This window comes from Aythya ferina (genome assembly GCF_964211825.1).
Source record: "Aythya ferina genome assembly, chromosome: 11".
Taxonomy (NCBI): Eukaryota; Metazoa; Chordata; class Aves; order Anseriformes; family Anatidae; genus Aythya; species Aythya ferina.
This window is the reverse complement of record NC_140307.1, coordinates 5,683,296-5,703,399: the sequence shown is the minus strand read 5'-3', so window position 1 is coordinate 5,703,399 and position 20,104 is coordinate 5,683,296. Positions and strand designations below refer to the sequence as shown.

General features: G+C 39.3%; 2 long non-coding RNA genes across 3 annotated transcripts in view; one reads left to right on the top strand and one right to left on the bottom strand.

Annotated features, from left to right (window-relative positions):
- The window catches only part of LOC311443066, a 34,019-nt gene extending 24,193 nt beyond the window's left edge, over nt 1-9,826 (bottom strand). Inside the window, exons 1-3 of the long non-coding RNA XR_014697057.1 lie at nt 9,806-9,826; nt 9,060-9,248; nt 82-155 (exon numbers count right to left, since the gene is read on the bottom strand). This is a non-coding gene — a long non-coding RNA (uncharacterized lncRNA). The remainder of the gene's footprint in view (nt 1-81; nt 156-9,059; nt 9,249-9,805) is intronic.
- A 4,411-nt stretch (nt 9,827-14,237) lies between these two features.
- The window catches only part of LOC311442501, an 18,300-nt gene continuing 12,433 nt past the window's right edge, over nt 14,238-20,104 (top strand). For both annotated transcript variants that reach the window (XR_014696688.1, XR_014696689.1), the window contains exon 1: nt 14,238-14,352. This is a non-coding gene — a long non-coding RNA (uncharacterized lncRNA). The remainder of the gene's footprint in view (nt 14,353-20,104) is intronic.

Sequence of the window (20,104 nt, the reverse complement as noted above, 5' to 3'; positions counted from 1 at the left end):
CACAGCAATCTGATATTTAAGGAGGTTAATATAATACTAATTGGGGCCTAGGTAAAGAGTTCATAAAACAGATGAACCCACCTGAATTTTGAGAGCTTGAACAGCCAGATTCTTAATCCACATTCACCACTGCTTTGAGTGTTTTTGCTCTTTAACTAGAAAGGAAAAGAAACATCAGGAGATTGCTGTAATGGACTTTTTTTGCTTTTTTTTTCTGACTAATATTCTTGACTGCATCTTCTGGGTTCATGATTGCTGATAACATACCACTGTCATGGCCAATGAGAAAAATCAACTCGTAGGACCAAATTCACCTCCTGACTGACTCTGGTAGACCTAACTGCACACTCCGAGATTTTATTCCTGCTAAAATCAAAGTCTAGAAACTGACAAAGCTGCATTATTGTCAACCCCTGTAGGGAGGCCAGGAAAGTAGGTATAACAGTTAAGATAGCCCTGCGTGAATAATTCATAGGGAATAATTTATTTTATGAATCAACCTTTTTTTTTTTTTCCTTCTCCCTGTCCATGGCCCTGTCCACAAGCAGCCTCTGATATTCTCTCCTCTGTTGTTACTCAAATTGAAAATATCTACTGAATAATTTCTAAGGATAATTCTTGTTCTGCAAATTTGTCCCTGAGCAGTTCACTGTGAACGTTCAGTATCTGAAATTCCAGGGCTAGTCAGACACACAGATCTCATGGTGTTATTCTTGTTCTTTGCATAAAGGGCATATACATATGAAACAGTCCATTTTCCACTCTAACTATTGGAAGTTATGAGCCCTTTAATGTAGTGTTAAGCTCTGTAAGGTTCATATTTGATTGTAAGGCCCCAGTTCTGATTCACATGAGATAAATAACATGTATAACGAAAGGAAATAAGGCTTTTTGTCAGGGATTTTCTTATCACCCTGGAGGTACCTCCCAGTCGAATCCATTAGCTGCCCAATGAGACCTTAAGAAAGCCATGAGAGCAAATTCAGATTGTAAGTGGAAAAAAGGGCAAGCCCTGGCCACCTTCCCCAGCACCTCAGTCAGGAGGGTACACCAACATCTTCACCCCACCCAGAGCTGGCTGAAGTTTTCAGGGTTTGCTCAGCCCTCTGAACCTGATCCAGGAAAGCTCTGATCCTGCATACAGCACCTTCCTTGTATTGCAGAGGAAATAATATGCAAAACTTTGCATTTTCAGTAATGTAAAAGCCTTGCCAGTTATTTTACAGCTCCCACTCTGGTTTTTGAATGGTTTGGTGCAAAGCAGCTCCTCGATTCCCTTTGAAGCATGATCATTTGTTTACTTGCTCCACTCATTATGTTCTGCACTCACGTAAGGCGACTATGGGACTGACTGCACATCGACTTTCAGAATCAGGGCAAAAAAGGGAGCAAGACAGAGTTAAAAGTTTCAGCCATAAAAGCTTTTGACACATCTTTCTGTCTCTTTCTGTCCATGTAATCAATCTTCTAAGTTTCCAGGAGCAGCTGAGATTTTTAAAAACAGCTGTAATCTGTGGTCATTGATGGTGGAGTAGATTGTTTGCCAAACTATTACCATAACTGTCAACCGAAATCAGAAAAATAATCTCATTGTGCTGGACAGATGCCTTTCCTGCATTATTGATATAGTCACTCCAGAGTAATAGAGAAATATAAAGCATTGTTCTATTTACAAAAGGAGATTGGCCAAGTCCTTGAGAGTGAGCAGGAGGGACAGGCACTTAAAGGAAGTGAGATATAGTCAACTCAGTAAAAGTTATGTGTCAGGGTCATGTGGCCTCCATAGTCAGCAGTAGAATCTCAGTTTTCAATAGCTTTTCCTCTCCTTTCTCACTTTCAGATTTAGCTCCATAACTTAATCTCTGACTAAATGAGCTTCCCAGGGTTTCAGTGCAGCACTGTGGAATTCACACAGCTTTTCCCCCTTTCCCCTGGCTGCCAGCATGACAACTCGAAATGCATCTCAGGGACTGCTGCATTTCCAGAATATGCAAAACCACTTCATCTTCACTGCGTGACTCTGTGTAGCAAGGATAAATCAGGTCAGTGCTGCCCATTATAATACAATATAAGAGAAATTTGTTTGCTTGCCATCAAGATATCTCAGAAAACACTTTGCAAAGCAATGTACTAAATATGAGCATTGCAGCAAATCTTTAGGCAGATGGAGCAGCCAGCCTGCATTTAGCCATAGCGCCCACAGAGTCTTTTGCTGTTACAAATGTTTGTATATAGAGAGGGGCCCAATTTTGCCTTGGAATCTGCTACAGTGAACCGATAACCCCAAGATCCCCATTTATAGCACAAATGAATAAATATCTATATATTCAGAGGACTGGAGGTGGGACTGAAGCTTCTATTTTCATTTGAACACCATGCAGGGGTCAGGCACAGTGAAAGTCCCGTGATCAGCTGAGGACAGGATCTGGGAGATACATGGTCTCCTCCTGTCTTTTTTTTTTTTTTTTTTTTTTTGTGTGTGTGTGTGTGTGTGTGTGTGTGTGTGTGTGTGTGTGTGTGTGTGAAGGTTTTCTGATTTTAAAAATTACCTCACATTTCACTGCAGGGAGAAGTTTCTCTTCTCATCAGCTTTTGAAAACACAGAATTGGATTTATTTATTTATTTATTTATTTGTGGAGCAGGAATTATCTATAGAAGTAGCCCTCTATTTAACTTGAAAAGAGAAATTAGCTTTTACCAAATTACAGCAGTATTTAGCTTATTCTTGTTCAAAAGCAACTATGTGAGATCCTAGCCTCATTTTTTGAAGCAACAAAAGTACTTTTCGGCAGCTTAGTGTTTTGAGGCAACACATGGCTTTTTTCTTTCTTTCTTGTGATAAAAACATACAGATGCAATCTTTGTCTCAGTACAAAAAAAAAAAAGACGGAAATAAAATCAGTTCATCAAATTTGGCATAATGAGAAATATTGTCAAGCTATAAAAATAATTTTAATAACACCAACAACAAAATTGCTTTTGCCCCAGTTTTAGTGAAATGTCTGTGAAAGAGCCACCCTAGTGAAGCAAATGGATTCTCTGGTCTGATGTGTGAAATTCAGCAGTATGTGGAGGAAAAAACAAAAAAACACAATCAACAGCAGGGCTAATTGAAGGACAAATTCTTCCTGGTTACTACCAGTCAATAAATAGCTTGGACTCATCATGCGGACTGTAAAATATTTGTAGCTTTCAAATCAAAAACTTATTGTGAGAAAAATGCCTTCATGAAGAAGGACAGTCTGTAGTCAGGAAATAAATGCATGAAGAACCCTTGACACTGCGTTTGTCTTGACACATACTCTACTGCTCTGAAGTTATGCTCTGGGTACCAAGATGTTCCAAATCCCTTAGCACACAGCATGGACAAGAGGTTTGACCCAAGCCCTTGGTGCATTCCAGCACCATTTTATACCTATCTCCAGCACTCGTGAGTGCACACATGCACACAAGCAGATACCAAGACCAATAGCATTTTTAATTGAAAAGCATAAATTTGGCCTGCTAAATCTATTAACGTTTTGTTTTAATTAGGAACCCAGCTGCTTCCTGAGATTTTGCAGTCTGGGTTTCAGAACTTTAGCTGTACTGAAAATGAGTCTCAAGTGAGTTACTTTGAGTCTTTCAGCTCAGCATTTTTACAGACTTTTTGGAAGAGAGATGTTTCAAAAACTTTCCACAGCACACATACAAAGCCTCCTGTCCTTGGTTTGCCTCATGAAAGGCAAAACTATCCTCCCTCATCTTCACATGCTTCTTAAAGCCAGATGAAGTTTCTTCATCCTTAAAGAGAGTAGTTAAAGTTCACTACTGGCCTTAAACATGGTTTTTGGAGAGAATCAAATGGGACTAAATTGAAAGATGGTTTTGCCACCCAGAAACATCCCTTCCCTAGCACAGAGAGTGCAGTTAATTAATTAGACTTCCTGGTAAGTAATGTCACTGTTATTTTCTTTTGTCAAGTACCTGAGAGTTAAATTCAGGGAGAAGCCTGCCAGATTTAAGGACCCCGTCTTGGGGCTCAGAGAAGTCAAGCAATAAATGTGTCCTTTTCTTGGAACAGTTATTTAATCAGATCACACATTAATGAACTTCAGGGCACTCCAGCACTCACTCCTGCTAGGTTTGCATTGCCACTGCTAGCCAGAGAAGCACTTAACTGAGAAAACACACACCGTACTGGTGACACTGCACCGTCACTTAAGAGCAAGGCATCCTCCCAAAGCACCAAAATTTTTCCAGCCTTCATATAAGGCTACCGTTTATTTTTTTTTCTTTCCTTCCTTTTCCAACCCAGTGCCACTTTCAGAGCCTGGTACCCATATATCTACTCCAGCCCATGGAAAAGTTATAGGAGAAGGAAGCAAAGCAAAATCAAGTGAGGTAGCAATACATGTCATCTCATGTGCTGTTACTAGGATAGAGAAGCCCTGGTTTCAGCTGTATACACTATTCCTCACAGACAGTTCCTGGCTTTGCTCTTATTTGGATGCACAGGTTTTCTCAACATTACCCTCTGAGGGGAGAGGAATTTGCTATCTGATGGCCTTTTCTATCCAACCAAAAAGGGAGAGCTGGCACAGGATGTCTTTCTCTTCAGTTTTACATCAGCTACTCAGAAAAACTTTCCAAACAGCTCAACTCATGACATTAGTTTATTTTATCAATCTAGCTTTGATCCACTGATAATAAACATGTCAGCAAAACTTTTGGACATACTCATTAATAATAAACAGAAAACTAAGCTCTCATTAGTTTGTCAGAAAACGGGGATTGCTTTCTCAAAAAAGCATTGTTAATATAAAAATAGATAATGAAATGTTTTCATATATATATCTTCAATATTTCATTAAAGAATTCCAGCCTCCTCAAGCAGAGAGACCTCTCAAAGAAAGAAGTTCCCCACCTATAACAAGTTCATGTAGACCAAAAGCAGTCAGCCAGTCCTAGGATTTTGTAGAGTCCCCTTGATCAGATCTATGGACACAGATTTAAGGTCTTCCAGTCTTTTTTTTTTTTTTTTTTTGTCATGATACTCATTTCTTGTCTTTTAACTCTGCTCTTGATGTCATGGAATTACATGAGATGCTCAGACTACATTAAAGATTTGTAGCTTGTGCATGGGAAAATGGAAGTTTGAAATCTAAAAAAATATTTTGTTTGTATAAATCTGAATTCTGTATTTCATTTTATGAAAATTAAGTTATACCTTAAATCCAACCTAAAATCTTCCAAATGCAGATTTTAAAATTTTATTTGGCATGTCAAATTCTTAACCAAATAATGCGGAAAAAAATTCAGCAAGGATGTTGTTCTATTATTATTATTTTATTTATTTATTTTATCTTCAAACAACAGTATATTTTGAAGATGGTAAGAAGGCGGCAAAAGAGGGAGTGACTTGGCCAGTTCTAACTGTAAGCAAGACCAACGAAGCTCTGAGTGGTGCATTGTATTCTTTGAGCTCCAAAACAATTTCTAGTCTTTGCTTCCCAGACCAGTCTTAATTAGCTGGGTGCTGCCAGTTCTCATTTATTAGGACACTTCATGATTTTTTTTTTAATTTTTATTTATTTATTTTTTTTTACCTCTGCCTTGTTCTGAAGTCTCAGCTGCTCAGTCCTGCAGTTTGCCAGTGCTGTGGCTGGGGAAACTGTATATCTACAAAGCCTACAGCAATATCAAAACAGGCCTGGGCAAAACTGGGGACTGGAAGAGGCACCGAGTAAGGTCTTGGGTTCCAACAGCTGTTTTCAAACCTTGGTGACAAAGCTTTGAGTTAGGGCACTGAAAATGTCTGAAGCTTGCTTAAGTTAAAAGAAGAAGAAAAAATCCCTGCTGATTTGAGAGTGCTTGGAGGGAGGGCCTCCCTCACACATTTATTGCAGTGCAGCTGAGATTCCCTCCTGATAACATTTCCCTTTCTCCCTTCTCCCAAAGGGCTGCTCTGCCACCTTACCTCAAGTCTTTTTCGGCTTGTTTACTAAATCTTCAGTCTGCCCACTCAGGGTTAAGTACCCTCAACTTCGGTATGATCCTCCACCACGTGCTTTGGTTCTAGGGTTGACTCACAAGTAGAAGAGTCCTTAAGCCTCAACAAGCAGATTGAAAACTCAGTAAACAAGCTGAAGAAAAGAAACTTAAGAAGTCCAAGTCTCCGGCCACATAGGCATGAAAAGCACTTTATATAATATGTATTTACAAGGAGGTTTTCAGTGACTTTGTGATGATTTATAGTATGTATGTTTTACACCTTTTAAATTTGTACCCTTCTACAACCCTTCCTAGTCAAAGATAAGCTTATTTGTACCAGTTTGCCCATATTTAACTCCATAATCTTACTAGTTAAATACTGAAAACCACTATGCAGAATTGCTTGTTTTTTGCAAAAAGAACAAATGTCAAGGAAAGTTACATGAATTCTTTTCAAAAATGCCTTTCTGCAACCTACCTATAAAAATGTTCCAGAGGTATATTGGATATAAACTTACATAATCCTGGATATATTTAGAGTTTCCATGGAAACCATTTCTTTGACAAAAGAACAACATTGCTCTGGGTTATTTGTAACTCACACCTGGTCAAGTCCAGCGTAGGACCAGGAGGTGACTCTGATGACACCAAAGGAATCAACTTGGCTGATTTCAGTTTCTCAGCCAGAACAGAAGGAGCCAGGAACATTCCTTCATTATCCATGAATGGAGACAGTAACAGTGGAATGGTTTAGGTAATCTGACCCCTGAAAACATCCAAATGGCAGCCTACCTCCCTGCCCTTGCAGGCAGGTAGGGCCCCTTGCAGGGTCCCTTCTGGTTATGGTAAGTGTTTCTGTAAAAGGGAGTGAGTGGGCAAGGTCTCAGTTCTCCATAAGTGAGCATGCATATTCCACGTATTGCAGGTTTTCCCCTGAGTGTAAGCTGCTCTTCCAATAAATGCTGTTTCGACAGCAGTGTTGCAGCTTGCCAGGAACTGCTCCCAGTGCAGGGTGCCTGCATCTGTGCATCTGCAAAGGCATCTGCAGAGTTGCAGTCCTAATTCTCACACCATTCATCTTCCCTTCTTTTACTCAATTCTTCCAGACAAAAGGGGAGGGGGAGAGGAGAGAAGAGTCCAGTCTGACCTTCCTCCTACCTCCGGAAACACTCCAATAACAGGAGCTGTAAACTGTAGCTGAGTTTCTAGCTGGCAGCAGCTGGGAGTCAACAGCAGCCCATCTTATCCACTTCAGAAATGATCCCTGGCTGATTGGACAAATATTTCCTATTTATCAGCTTCTCTCCCCTCCTGGATAATTCTAGGGTTAATCCACCACACCACCTCCTCAGTCCAGCCCCGTGATATTGACACTTAAGAAACACAGAGCTGTTTATATTTCATTGGAGAGCTCATACTATCAATTTTCACATTAGTGAGTCCAGCTATTGCTCTCTTCTATCGGGATCTATTGAGTGGTGGCAGTAGAGATATCCGCTGTAGTGAAGGAAAAAAAAATACTTAGCTGTCTGATGAAATGTTTTAAATGCATAGGGTTCACCTTGGGGTTGGCTGCTGCTCAGATTTTATCCATTAATAACACGCAGGGCTGCCACACTACTCTCCAGGGCTGATAGGAAAAATAGTACCACTTACAGATCCCCTGGTTTGCCTCGGGGAGAGCGCACCAAATGCAGCACATATCATACATTTTTGGGGCTGAAATTTACTCCACAAGAAGAAAAAAACACAATCATTCTTATATTAAGAAACAAAACCCAACCTTATTCCTGCAGCACAGACAAAGGGAAGTTGCCATGTAGGCCAGTAGTTGCAGACCTCAAGTGTTTTGCTTAGGCTACAAAATGCCTCTGGGCAAAACAGGGGTAATATTTCAGAGTAAAGGGCCTTTTTTAGCTTACTGCCCTTCAGGTTGACATTTCACCCAGCAGGGAGAAGAACCTGAATTGTTACAAGGAGCCAAGAGCAAAAGAGTGGACTCTTGGTTGGCCGTCATCTTTCCAGCAAAAAATGTCTCATTTATTTATATTCTTTTTTTTTTTTTTCCCCTACCATTGAAACAATTCACAGGAAAATGATCATCAGAATAAGAATTGTTAACTGATTAGATTATTGTTGGCATTCAGTACAAGAACACAGTAAAGTGCTTAAGGCTAAGTATTATTTTCATCTAGTGATGAAGCTAAGAAAGGATTCTGCACCCAATTCCCTGTACATTAATGATCTGAAGATATTTGGGTTGGGTTGCATTGTTTTTCCCCCTCTTTCAAAGTGAGACACAAAGCTCTTTGCTGCCAGGAAGTGTTATTTAAGAATATGAGTTTCTTTTATAAAGGGAAAGGCATAATTAGATGTTAAGAGCTGATTATTGTATTGTTCTCCACAGAGATTTGTAAAAGGAACCACATTTGAAGAAAGAAGGGAAAGTATGTATTGTGCTTGAAAAGTGAGAGGTATCTGGAGTAAATATTCTTTGTCTTCATATCTGAAAACTTTTCACAGGAGATGAGAAGTAACCCAGCTTCCCACAGCACTCTGCAGATACAGCTTTTGCTACAAGCAGCCCATTTACCTACAATACCAGCTGGTGTAACCTGGCACTAGAGTTACCACCCCAAGGACCAACAAAATCAACATCTCCTCAAATAGATATCACTCAAAACAGAAAAGCATTTTTTGTTTGTTTGTTTTGTTTTTGTAGTTTTGTAAGGAGCTTCTTGAAACAAGCCAAACTTGTATCCATGCAATGTTTGTTCTACTCCAGCCCCAGGGAGCCATTGTACCTTGTGCTCCCCCCTTAGGCCCTCAGAGAAGTAAGATGTTTCTAACAGGCAGCTCGCTGAGAAAAATTTGTAAGCAATAAGTGTGGACAAGGACCTGTCTAACTCATCCAAACTCAGTAATAGATTTAGGGTAGGCACTGGTCCATGTTTCACTCAGAAGAGCACTAAGCTGCAAGGGACACCCACTAAGTACCTCTCTGTTCTGTGCCATACCACAGGGTACATACACTATTGAGAATTCTATTCTGCCCACCAAAATATTTGAAATAAAGTTGTCAAACCTCATCATTTTCTCTGGAGCGTCCTGGAACAGTCCTCAGCAGATCGTTCAACCAATGCAGGCCTTCAGCTACTGCTGACTTCCATTTGTTTTTCAGCAGCTGCATCTGTGAGAGGATGATCAACTGCTGCTCTTCCTGCTGCTGCCTCTTCCTGCTGCTGCTTCTTCTTTCTTGGTCTCCACCATGTCTCTAGGTTATGGAGTTCATCTGAAATACAGCTCAAGTCCCAGCCAGAAAAATATAAATTTAAAAATAAGTCTACCTATGCTTTAAGGGCTGGCATGACAACCTGGCCACCCCAGCAAGACCTCCACCAGCCTGTTTCACCTCCGCTTCTGGAATCTACACTAGCTATGATGAGCTGGGAATCACTGTGGTTTGAAACAGCTGGACTTCTTTCTAGCAGTCACAAGGAAATTTGCCCTCTTCTTTTAGGAAATAAAGTAAAGAATTTAGCTAGGATTATGTGTTATATCCTGCTCACTGTATCCTTATCATTTTCAAAGTCTCTTCAAGGTATCTCATTACAGAATTCTGTAAGGCCCGTTTTAGAGCTCATTAAGTGATTTTTCTCATACCAGAGCTTTGTTCCAAATCTTCCCAGATGTCACACTGAAAAGTTCTAATCCTCAAAACACAGGATTGTATAAAAGAGAAGCAACACCTAAACCTTTTCAGCCTATTTTATAATGCTACCTATAAACCATACTCTATAGAACCTACATATCTGCATCCAAGCTACATACATGAGCACAAAGAGTGGTAAAAACACCTCAGCCTCCCTGACTCAAAGCAAAATGGTTCCCATAGCACACACTCATCCTTTTATAGCCCCTTTCCTTGCCCTCTTTTTTGGTCTGTGAACCCACAGCTTCACATGGAGAGGAAATTAATTAATTAATTAACCCCTTACATACAAGAAATAAAGCCATTTCATATTTTATCATACTTTTGTGAAAAATAAACTGCTGCATGATCAGAGTTCTTGGAGCCAAAGGCTGAGCTAACAGCACCCCTGATTTGGGGACAGGTGTCAGAGTCCTTTAATCTGCAGTAACAGCCTTTAGCTGTATCACAATTAACACAAGTCCTTGTGCCAAAGTGTAACGAATTTGTGTGTTCTCCATGGACCTGCTTGCAGTCTGAGGTGAGAACTAATGAAATGTCAGGGCTACACGAGGAAGACAAGGACGTGGAAGCAGAGGGAAAGAATAATAAGAATACAAGCATCTGCGTGCAGAGGACAAATCTGCTCTCTCTTATGTTAGGCTGACACTTTGTAAGGCATTGGCAACCGAGCCATCCCTTTCCTGCAATCACTCTGTTTAGTTAGGACTGAACCCAAAGGCAGTGTGTACAGGACTTCGTTTGAACACATCCCTTCAGTTTATTGTTTTTGTTTTGTTTTGTTGTGTTTTTCCTTCTATGCATCTTCATCCTTCATGGTTGATTTAGATTATGATGTAAACTAACTGAACGTGACACAGCTGCTCTCTTCAATAACCAAGGAGATGCCGGCTGCCACTCACCCTGGCATGCTGGTGATTCACAGCAGGGCCTACTGGGCTTATGGGGGCCCTCTTTTTTGGCATCTGTCTATACCATCCTCATGCAGTTTGCTGAAACAAAACCAGTGATGTTAGCAGCATATGGGCAGCCAGAATAGGGGTCATTTACCTTATTTGCCAACAAAGTAGAGGACAAGGCCCAGTGGAACAGCAATAGATTGAGAAGAGCTGGCGGCACAGCAGCAGAAGAGGAAACCGTGAGCAGGAAGGATCCCAGGAGTCACCTCTGCCTATACGTCCCTTTCCTTTGAAATGTTTAGTTTATGAGGTCTGTACAAACTATTTGGTTTTAAATTCTATGAGTTTTGATCAGCTGAACTGCCTCTGCCAAGCCAAACTCATATGGTGGAAATGGACACCCCACCTCAGATATGAAGGCCAACTCCAAAGTTTGCTGAAAGCTGAGAAAGATTTTGTTGACAATCAAATTCATGTAAGAGCTAACCAAAAAAAAAAAAAAAAAAATCACTTCCATCTGTGTACGCTTTGACTAATACAGGCTTGGCCTGACACTGGAGAAGCCAAAAATCTGTCAGGGATTTGATCTAATTGTACATCTAACCTGACCAGAAGTAAGAATAATTGGGAACCTCTCAAGTAGATTGTTCTTCGTAACTTACTGGGGCAAGCCACACACCATCAGCTTGCACAACCCAACTTCTGCGCACAAAAGTAGTCTGGATAATTTTGGAGAAGACACCAAGCGTTCAGATTTACAGATTAGCTTTCTCTGTCACTGCCAGAAAAAAATTAGGAACTTATTTCTGCTGCGTAATACCTCTAGGCATAAGGTTATAGCACTGGACATGTTTTAACATACAGGCTATGCTGAAACAAAGAACTTGATGAAGGTGGTTAGTGAAGAAAAATAGCAGAATAACAGAATGATGTCTGCATAAACCAAGGATGACAAATCTGCTGTTACATGAAAACATAGGTATATGGCACCATGAATTTAAAAGGTGTCTCACATAGTAGGCACAGTTCAAATATTTATTATGACTCAGGTTCATGAAAAATTTCCCCCTTTTCATTAGCAATTTTTGCCTGAAAAATTAAACTCACTCATTGTGCTTGTATTCATAATATGCAAATATTCTACAAAATGCTACCTCTCTTTCTATATCTATATAAATGCTTATTTAAGTTTCTAGTCTCTTCCCTGTGTAGTTCTTCTTGTATCCAAGAACATATATATTTTTATAAAACCCTCAATTTTGGGAGTTCACTGCTTCCTAAAATTGTCTAGGATTATAGCCTCAGATAGCACTATTTTACTTGACAGTTTTACCAAAATCTTTGTGTTTTAAAAACTACTTTTCTTGTTGTTGTTTGTTATCAAATTAATATTTAAAGGAGGACATGTAATTTTGTATCTATCTCAAGTTTATTGAAATATAACCACAGTAAAAAAAATCACAATCAGACTTTTTAGTGTTTCGTCAATTATATCAGGAATATACATTAAAATGAATTCTTTTCCTTAAACTGTATGTCTCAGTCTGTAACAAAGTATCTGTACCTCTTGATTGAGTAAAATGTTTAACAAATACCTTTAGTGTTTTAAATAAAACAAATTACATATAAGTATGAAAAGTAAAAATTTTGTAAATAAGGGAGTAGTTTTTTTTTTTTTTTTTTTTTTCTGTCACAGCTTAAAGCTCCACTTTCTAACTTAGATGCGTAAAGACTTTTTTTTTTTTTTTTTTTTTTTTTTTTTTTTTTTTTTTTTTTTTTTGTCAGCTTCAGCACAGAAAACATTAAAATTCATCTCACCCCAAACCTTTGTCGGGAAAAAAAGATGTTAAATATCAGCAAATGGATCTGATAAGCTGCAGACTATTTCTGCTGTCAGAGAATGACTGTAGGACAAAAACACATGTTCAGGATTTGACATCCCTTGGCATCTTGTAAATAGCCTGCATGAATCCACACCTAAAAACTGCCAACACAAGCAAAATTGTGCCCAAGTTTCTTGTAAGTTAAGCAAGCAAAGCAGAGACATGAAACGTGGTTGGATTGAATATAGAAACCTAAAGACCCCCAAAACTGACCTTGAGATCATTTTAGCGAAAGATCTTCTCTGCACTTTTGCAGCGCCAGCCTGGTTTTCTCTTTATAAAGAGCTCTGTCATTTGTGTGTACGCATGTGTATGTGTGAGTGTGCAGGACTGTGTAATAAACACTTTATTAGGGGGAAAAAAAAAAAAAAAAAGAGAGAGAACTTTCCATAGAAGAATAAAAAGCAAAAAGAACTGCTGAGTAATACAAAATAAACTTTTTTTTTTTTTTTTTTTAAAAAAAAAAAAAAGGTTTCATTCCTTAGAAGAAATGTGAAGTAATCCCTTGGCCTGGATTTCTAACACATCAACTCCACCCCCTCACTGAAAGAAAAACTTTTTTTGTGATTTGTAATTCAGAAGAGATCACTGTCTGGATGGCTTTTTTTTTTTTTTTTTCTTCTTTTTTTTTGTGTGTGTGTTAAAAATGGTATAAAGGTATAAAGAAGGAAAGAAGGGATATTTATGAAGAGGAGGAAGTGATCTGTTTCAAAAACTGATTTCTTCTGATACAGCATCAGGTTTTGCACTGCCAGATACTGAAAGAGCAGACTTTTTTTTTTTTTTTTTTTTTTTTTTTTTTTTTTTTCTCCAATGCCCTTTCCCCCAGTGCTTTTATTTATTTCTATCTTTAAAATTTCTAGATCCTTTACAGAGATGTTGTCCTTCCTTTCTTTGAGTCAGGTCTGCCCACTGCCAGCAGGAGAATATTGAAGCTGCTGTACCCAACAGAGCAAACTACATTCTCCAGAAAGTCAGGGGGTTGTCACAGCATTTTAGGAATTAATGTTTTTGGACTATCATATAGTGATGGCATCTACAGGAAACTACATGTTGTGGTGTGAGACATTACAATTATGTTCGTCCAATTTACCCATTTGAGGATACTTTCCAAACTTTCCCAAGGAAAATTCTATTTTCAGGTCTTGTTTATAAAGGATTAATGTCTCTGTTATCCATGTTGGCTTTAGTCTTTTAGTGTAGGGCCAGAAGGACCAGGAAGCTGGTCTCACTGTCAGTCTATCTGGAGCAGTGGTGCAAGCATGCATGGACACTAGGCTCCTTCTAGCCTAACAGTGAAAAGGGAAATGGGTCTTTGCAACTGAGAAATATTACTGAGAATTGAAGTGCTATGTGCCAGGACACAGTCAGGCCAGGATCAGGAAGGCGATTCTCTCCAAAGGACATGGAACAATTGGCAGCGTGCCTCCTCCCCTCCTCTTCCTCTGAAGCACCCCTGGAGTCAGGATGCTGCCTTTAATGACTCAGTAGTCTACTTGGCTGTGGCAGATCTTGTATTTCTGGAGAGAATCAATATAAACACTTTCTTTTGTCTTTCTGTCTTTCCTTTTTTTTTTTTTTTTTTCCTCATTGTAGTGCTTATTTCAATGTCTGCTGTCTGTCCTCAGCGCCAAAGGAAACTGTGATCCATAATTCCTGGTGCTGCCCAGCCTGCAGTAAAACTGCTCAGTGTGAAACGTAATATGCAAAAAGTTCTTTTCTCTCTCTCTTTTTTTTTATTTTTTATTTTTTTTTTATGTATTTTTGGCAAGCTCTGGAAAAAGGCTTGTTTCCTGGCAGGAGAAAAAGCCAGCCTTGGCTTCAAGCAGCCACTGACAATTCCCAGCATATGGTAAGAGAGGGAGCTTCCGCCTACCCCATCAGGTAAGTGCCATCTTCCTCACTACTGCAATGATCGATGTCACACTTGGAGAGCGCTGGCTGCTGGGAGAGGAGCCAAGTGGCCAACTGGCCAATACAAGGGAACAGGTCAGGGTGGACAAGGCCTCTGGGTGAGGAAGGCATGCTAGCATAAGCATGCAACCAGGAAATGTGATGTCTTGATATAGCGTCATGTGCTTTGATTTTCTGGCTCCAAAGCCCAGTCTGAAAGATTTACATTGCTTATGTTTGTGTTTAAGTCCCTTCATAAGGTGTGCTGGAGTTTTTTTTGCACAAGCCTTTCAGCAAATAGAGCATTGCTTGCGTGCCATTCCCTCTCTCCTTTTTCTTCTCTTTATTTTCTCTTGTTTCTTTTCATGTTGTTTTTATAATGAGTTATTCTTTGGCCAGAGGAAGACCTGATCCCACATTCATTCCAGTTCTGCTCATGGACTCCCCATTATTTTGGAGCAGTCTACTGCAGAGGCAAGCACTAAGGCAGATTCCTTAGAGTAGCCACAAGTTTGCCCTGTTTAGTCTGGGGAAATGTTTCCACCCCAGCTTGATCTTAGGTCCTCCTTCCCAAACTTTTTCTTGTACAGTGCTCAGAAGCCTCACATGGAGGTTTGGATGTTTCAGAGCTGCATGATGAGGGCTGCATGTGGCTGGAACCTGCCTGGGAGGGGGACAAGGTCCTGTGCTGTGGTCCCACCCTCCTCATGGGGCAGGGGACAGTGCCAAGAGCAGGTGCCCCCTTGGCCTTCCCACAAGACAGGCTTGCTCTGCCTCCATAAGGCAGGTCTGCTCTCAGGCTCCCAGTGCAGATAAGCACCTTCAAGACCCCATTGAGCCATTAAGACCAGGTCCTCAGCTGTAAATCAGAGCAACTCCATAACATTTTTTCCCCCTCACCTGAGCCCTGACCTAAAGGGACCACATCTCGTGGAAAGAAGGTAATTCATTCTCCATGCTCACTCAATCCATAGACCCTCGGCCAAGGATGCTTATTATTGCTAACCGGGGTGCTATTTTTTATCATAGTGGCAGGGCTAAGAGAGTCCTAACTCATTTCACATAGAGCTCTGAATAGCCATTAGCTGGTAAAAAGTTTTGGTGTGGACAAAACTGAGCTGTTCTCCATTTATCCTAATGAGGAGTATGCACTTTGTAGCTTATTCTCCAACACAGAAATAAACTGTCAGTGACTTCTCTTCTGCCACAGATTGATCTAATACAACTGCCTCAGCGCACTTCGCTTGTGCAGACAGTTCCAGTGCACATTACTGTCATTTCTGATGCCCTAAAAGCTGCTGCCTTCTCCCTCCCATGCTCTTAAATGCCTTAAATGCTCTTAAAAACTGTGGTGACACTTTTACGGGTGATGGGGCAAGGGTCACATGCTGAATCTTTGCACGCCAAGAGATTCAAATGGCAGATTCCCATCTCTTAGAGGAAAGTGAAGTCTCATTTCCTTTGTCAATATGTTCCTTGTTTGTGTCTCATTATTACAAATAAACAAAAAGAAAGATGCAACTTTTCTTCAGTTGAATTTGAGGATTTCTGATTGCCAGGATAAAGGATAGCCCAAGCAACTGTGGTGCAAGTGTCTCTGCGATGTGAAATCAAGCTACAGAGGAAATGTAATACAGGGGGTTCCTTTCTAGAATCCATCAGAAAACACTAAGCTGAACCTTGCCTATGCCAGACAATGCCTGAGTACCAGCAATGACCCAAAGTACTGCAGAGTGGCAGATGAGTAGGACCATGTTTGTAATTTCATCCACCTTCACTATCAGGTAGCAGTAGGTGCCAGGTAAAAGTGAAGAGAAAAAACAAACAGACAAACAAGCAAATGCAATTTATTTGCAACTGCCTGCATTTGTGGTAAATTGATTTTATGCCCCTGTACTTCAGACATATGCATGTTCATACTGCACAAGTATTTTAGAGGGTTGATCAAAACCCAAAATATAATTCTTAAAGGAAATGTTTCAGTTTGGCCACTCTTCCAATCCCAAAATTCTGGATAAAGTATTTGTTTTAGAGAGGCTTCCATACATTATTAACTTTTTATTTTCTGAATTTTAAAAGTGACTTTCAAATTTTAAGTGTAAGGTATTTCACTTTTATGCTATTTGATTGTTTTAACTTATTCTGTGATTCACAAGTAGAAATGTTTTATAGCATGACAAGGGGCGTATACTTTCAGAAAAGTAGAAAAGCTACTATAGTGATGCTAAATAATAAATAAGCCTTTTGATTTTGAAGTAAATAAGATAAATATTTCCAGAATTACAGTTTTAATGTACTGCTAATCCTGTTGGCACAACATGAAACGTTTACTATTAGACTGAAAAAGACAGGGTCATTATTTAAAACAAATAAATTCTATCCCATCATGATTCTACACAAAATGTCCACTTAGTCTAATTAACTACAGCTCCTGAGCATCGGTGAGTGGATTTTCACATTTAACAAGTTATGTGAAGTTCAGCAAGAATGATTATTTCTTTTGAATGGCCATGCTTATAGAATATTGCTGCCCATCATACGGTATTCATTACTTCTCTGTTTCAAACGTCTGTCATCCACACAGGGAACAGGAATGATTCCATATGACTTAGGTGACAAATCATAAAACATAAAAAATGAATAGCTAACAGCTGTTGGGACTTTTCCTGCTGAAAACGGTTTCCTTCAAGTTAATATTTCCTAATGCTCCTAATTTTCTAAAAATGGCAATCCAGATGTTCCAGCTGCAAAGTACAGGTATCTACAACACAACCAGCATCTATGGAGAGATTATGAGAGGGCTTCTCTGCTTTTCTATTCTTCCTCTTTTCTTTTTTCCTTTTTCTTTTTTTTCCTTTTTTTCTTTTTTTTCCCTTTGCCTCAACAAGAGTAAAACTTGAACACAGCCAGGTGTTTTCACTTCAGAGGCTCCAATGGCAACAACAACTCCAGCGCTTGGAAGCTAACAAATTTGTTGTGTCACAATTGATAATCAACTCTAGTAAAAGAATGTCCAAATCAATTGAGCTTTAGCAAGGGCAAACTGACTGGACACAGCCAGGCTCCCAGCAAAAGTAGGCCAAGCTTGATAAATTTGCCCTTATTATAGCTATTGATGTTTAAATTTCTTCAGGGATGTTGTTACATGGGTGCCTAGTGGTGACAGAGGTACGGTGACCTCCTTCGATCCTTAATCTACACCTGTTAGTTGGCTCCCTAGTTGCTTGTGAGTATACTCAAGCTTAAAGGTTAACAAAAGAAAAACAGGCCAAGTTTACGCGACTGCAGCAACGGATCAATGCAGAGTAAATAACCTTCTCTGTCTTATTTCCCCAAGCATTATTGATCCAAGTTCTTTGTTCTTTGTCATGTTTCTGTCTTCTAATCCCAGGGGACACTAAACGATCGGCTCATATTGGACATGTTAACTGGCACATTATGACAGCTACCATTTTGTCACTCAATGTGGTGCTATATATAAAGAACCCTCCGTTCAGGGTTTTCTAAGCTGTTCTATCCAAAACGAGCCTGCTTTTTCCTTTGGCTTCCTTTGTTTGCTCACCCTTTGCCCCTTAGGTATTTTGTCTAGAGGTCTGCAATAACACTAAACTTTTTTATTTATTTATTTATTATTTTTATTAATTGCTGCTCCTAAAATTCCCCCATCCTTAAAGATGGACAATAACCCAACAGTTAAAAATAATAGACACTTTTGCAGCATTCAGTGCTCGGCAGGAGTTTCAGGCAGCAGCAAATGCTGGTATCAATTCTGACCTGTCGGGGCTTGTTGTTTTTTATTTAGGAACAGGAGCCCTTTCCTTTCATTATCAAGGTTACATTTAAAGGATATTGCACTTTCTTAAGTGTTCTCAATGGATTTCTATGGGATATTACAGATATCACTCTAGCCATACTAAGCCCAAGCCCCGTCTTTCAGCTGTGCAGATGCTCCAAGTGCCTTAGCAGCTCTATAAACTTGCAGATTTGTGGTGGAAGACTGTGTTCACCAGGAGACTATTGGATTTCTAACAAAATTAATTGGATTTCCTTCCTTATGAATGCGCCCTCTACAAGACTATCTCTGAATAAAGACTTACCAATAATAACTCCCAGAATTATAAAGATTTAAAAGAGAGAGGGAGAGAGAGAGAAAAGAAGTGAATTTGGAAGGCATGACAACCTACTATTGCTTATTTAGCCTTCCTCACACTTTATCTAGGGCACAGAAAAAGGCTATTTTAAAAGAAAAAGCTTTTCCCTCCTGTGCCAAAAAACTCCCAGTGAAGGATCCAATCATTGGAGTAAGCGTTGTGTGCCTGTCACAGAGATGGAGAGTCCTTCTGTCTGAATAGTATCATAGGCATTTAACACCATGAAATTCAAAAGTCATTTCTTAATCAACAGCACGATATAAGTAGAAAGAGTAGAACTGCTTTTTAAAATCAAAGAGATTTGATAGTCAGAAGGTAAATTCCAGCCTGTTTCTTTATGTATAACATTTCACTGTATTAGCCATCACTAATCATCAAGCAAATATACCCTGTCCAGTGGACAATAATAGTATTATTACTTTCCTGCCACAGAATCTTATCTTTCTGTAAGTCACGGCTGACTCAATCTGTTCTTTGAACAGGTATTTTTGTTAATGCTAAGGAATCCAGGGGAAAAAGCCACTGTATATTTCAACTGAATTTCAAGTTCCTTCACGTCTCCATAGCTGATAATTAAACCAACTGACCTGCTTCTGCATTGAAGCCTGCAGGAAATTAAGCAGATAATACTCATTAGGTAGATAGGCTTTTGGGGATAGTTTATTAAAAGAAAAAGAAAGCGCCCCCAACCAAACAAATAACACTGAACTATGAATCTCAGAGCAGTCTCTTGGCTCCAGGGCTTTCTCCTGTTTTTCCACCTATGGCAGAGTTTGGAGAAGTGTTAAAAACAACTTTTGAAAGGGGGGACAAAAAAAAAACAAAACATATTTACAGGATTTGTCCCAGTTAAACTCAATCATTCAGGCCTAAAACTCAACTCAAATATTTATTTTTACAGTGGAAATTGATTATTCCAATATTCACCTTTAAAGGTGGCAAGCTTGCGGCTTTTGTTGTTGTTGTTGTTTGTTTTTTCAAACCATTAAAATATGCAAAAACAACTGGAATATGGAATAGTGTGTGTCCAGATAAATCTCTTATTATTTTTTTTTTCCTTTTTGATATGCTGAAAATGTATCCCTAAAAGATATTTTAATGTCCGTAAAATATTTGCAATTTTTGGATGTGCTGATAAACTGAGAAAGCCAGGGATCATCCAGATTTAACAGTCAATTCATTCACTACTTGTCTTTCCTGTTGTAAGCACTTTGGGGCAAAGACTGTGTATTTTAATGTTTTTAGATGGTGTCTAAAACATCACAATAAAATCTAATTATTAATAAAACTGACATGTAAATACGAGAGAGATGTTGTATATGGGCAGTATGTCTTATGCCACTGGAACATCTTCCTCCATCTTTCCAGGCAACATTTATATTGTGGAGTGTGGCACAAAAAGGTCAAATATATGAGGAGTGATGACATTATTATCCTTAAAGGGTCAGCTGTCTACAAAAAGGATACATATACATTATCTAAAAATCCAGAAGATTCAGATTGGCTAAAATTAAAAAAATATATATATTTTCCTAAGTGATGTACACGAGTATTTCACAAAGCTTCATTTTCACTATCCAGCGGGTGTCAAA